We start from the raw sequence: 3584 nt of genomic DNA, 5'->3' as shown, positions 1-3584 counted from the left end.
TCATGGAATGGAATGCAATTAGTGCCGGTAACACACCATGCACGCATAACTAAGCGTACGAGTTAGCTTCTGATACCCAAGCCATTTGGTATTAGGTTGCACGCTAAAACTCGGGTCATTAGATTAAAAACAAATTGTTGTTTTCTTATAATCCTAGCATGTGGGAGTATGATGACATACATGTTCTGTATCCTATTTTTAAAAGGAATGAAAATTGTCACACCTTGATCAAATGCGGCGGAACAGGTCGATGCATGACGTGATTGTTTCAATGTACACGACACTATTAAAGTGACAATATTTAAGTAACTCATTCATTTAATTTAACATCAAATATAAAACAACATGTTCATTACCAATAAACAAAGTACAAGAAAATAAGCAATTCATTTCATTAATAACCTAACGGTCCAAAATAAACTAACGTTTTCAAATCTTCAGTCAACCAATAATCAAACTTGTAGCGTTGCATAAAATATATTTTGTCAACACGAATGTTGGTGAGCAATTCCATGATTTTTTTTTTGTACATATAATATGAGTCAAAAATCCACAACTCTTATGTGAAACCGTAAATAATAACAATTACGGTATATATATCATAAATAAATGAGGCTCCTTTTTAATAGATAAAAATACCATATTACAAGTAGGAGCACATGATCATACTTATTGAGGATGAGGATGAGGTCAACCAACAAAAGCAATAAACATTTAACAATTAATTATATGAGACATATAACACACAATCAAGCAATTATTCTAAATAGCAGATAAACTAGAGTTTGTGGTTTGAAAATTCAATTCTTAGAACATCTTTGTTTAAGTAAGTATGCAAGTTATTCCCAAAGTATAAAGCGAAAACGAGGATGAAATTACTCACTTGAAAAATAATGATGTCGGTGAAGAAAACTCATAATAATAATAATAATAATAATAATAATAATAATAATCTTCAAGAAAGTGAGCCGACGGTTTAACGTGCGTGTCCTAGATTGAAAGGACTTGAGTTAATAATGAGTCGTGAAGATGAGATATAAATTATATAAAAGTTCATAAAAACAAGGCTTGGGTTTTGGGAGTTTAAGTTATATTTTACAAAATGCAGTTAAATAAAGTAAACATAACATGAAATAGGTTTTACATGAAATCGGGCCTTTGATGTTTAGTTTTACTCAACCTTTGTTAAGTTTTACATGGGGGAGTTGGTTTAGTGCTAGTGTGCACGATCTCACTACTGTAAGCATCAAGATCAGACTTTTAAGATTTGTTTGGTTTACTCGGTTCGGGACTTGATAAAGTAGAAAATTCACATCCAACTTACCAAAAATTTTTAATATATGAATAACTTCAATAAAATCAGTAGCTTAATCAAGTTTGAGGATTTTTATCAATTAAAGTCCCAAATTCGGGTTTAAGCGAGTGTAAGTTGACCCGATCTCGGTATAAAACCAAGTTTGGTTTCGACGCACCATAATCTTAGAAATATAAATAATATAAAGTGCAACATGAGTTAAAAAGATTTGGAAAGATTTTTGGTTGTTTGAACGGTGACTAGCTTGTTACGACGAGTAGTTCGACTTTTACTCAGTTTTTACCCGAAACTTGGTTTAAGCCAAGATTTATTCTAACACTTCCAAAATCTTAAGTAACATGAATAATATAAAATAAAACATAACTAAAAAAAATAAGTTGAACTTTTAGTGGTTTGAACATTAACTAACTTGTTAAAACAAGTGTTCGGTTTTACTTGGTTTTTACCCGACACTTGGGTTCAAGCCAAGATTTGTTCTAAATTTCCATGTCAACTATATAATGACTAAAATATGAAGAAAAACTCATATATAAAGTGTTTGATGCAGTATGGTTGGTTAAAAGTTAATTAAAGTGCTTAAACGAGTATTCGGCTTGGTTTGGTCCTTGACTCGGTATGAAACCGAGGATGGTTACAACGTGTCCAACACCATAGAACTAAAATATAAAAGAAAACTTAGATCTAGAATGTTTCATGCAATATGATTGCTTAAAAGTTAATTAAAGTGTTTAAATAAGTGTTCAGTTTGGTTCAGTCCTTGACTCGGTATGAGACTGAGGATGGTTACCACATGTCCAAAACCATAGAACTAAAATAATGTAAAATTTCCAGATCTAGAAAGTTAAGCGAGTAAACTTCTCAAAAATGACCCAAACGGGCTTAAAATGCATAAATACGTGTTTGAAGGTCCAAAAACCTTAAACAAAGGTGAAAGTAGTTTTCTTAACACAAATCAACTTGGAGCAATTGAAAATATCAAAAACATATACCCGAAACGGATTGAAATGCAAGAATCGGTTCCGTTGACTTTTAAAGTCAAACTTAAGCAAAATAGCTATAACAACTTGCAAGATCAAACACTTTGGGAGAAGGATGTGGAAATGACCAGGAGAAAATGGATGAGATAGTGGGATATTTATGGGGGAGGATTAGGGTTTGAGGGGTTGGATAAAACTTTCACCTAATGGATAACCGGCACACTTTGATGCTTTATTAAACGAAATTAGTTTTGATTAAAATAAATTAAAACCAGAGATAAAACAGTTTGAAGGGTTTTAGGATAATTATGGGTTGAGTCTTGGTTGGTTTGGATGGTTACAATACGAATTCGGGCCTTAAATGAGCTTAAACGAACCACAAAACGTTAAAAATAATCAATTTGTTTTGCTGAAACGAATCGTGGGCTACTGCGCAGCAGGCTGAGGCCAGCCCTATGCGTCACGTGAGGTGGGGTTCTAGGCCAAAATTTTCTTTTTTGGCAATATTAGACCCTGTAGTTCATTTTAGGTCGTTTTGAGCACAAAATAAGCGTTTTAAACACCGTTAAAGACTTTGGAACGAAACTACAAGTATGAAATATGATTATAACATATAATTCTTTGTTTTATTAATATCCAACAATCTAAAATTCAAAATGGGTCGGGTTTGCAATATAAAACGAGTACAGATGTGCACCAAAAATGACGAATGTCACAAATATTATATAATTCCAACATAAAAAACAACATATGGGAGTGTGATTACATGTTCCAATATCCCATAGAGACTGTTGGCTGCTGATCCCTGCCACCACCCCATTATGAGATGATAGGTTGTCGGTGAGGTTTTGTTTTTGCATTTCGATTTTGGGAATTGATACTGTCTTGATGAGATTTGAGTTATGAGATCGTCATTATTTGTTTCATTGGTTGAATTGTTGTCGTCAGACACTTTTGGGTTTTAGGGATTCATGCAAGTTGCTTTCTTCAGACATGTTTTGGATCTATATATGTGTGTGTGATTAGGTTTATTTCAGAAGTGTTTCTTATTGCGAGAAGTATGAGAAGAGATTTTAACCAATCACACAATTTCTTTTTTATTTTCTGATTATTTATATACAAGGGTATATTAGTGAAATATAAAGTATTTTGTTTTGTAACTCATGCTCATTAATGGTTTAATAATTAATTACAAGTTAGTAGCAAATAGTAAGTTACAAATTATTATTATTATTATTATTATTTATTTCATATAAAATTTGAACAATTGAAATATATTTGATCTAAAATCA

Source organism: Bidens hawaiensis, unplaced genomic scaffold, assembly GCF_021521415.1.
Source record: "Bidens hawaiensis isolate Kalapana, Puna unplaced genomic scaffold, B.hawaiensis_p1.1 tig00049244_1, whole genome shotgun sequence".
Classification (NCBI taxonomy): Eukaryota; Viridiplantae; Streptophyta; class Magnoliopsida; order Asterales; family Asteraceae; genus Bidens; species Bidens hawaiensis.
This window is presented reverse-complemented; position numbering follows the sequence as displayed.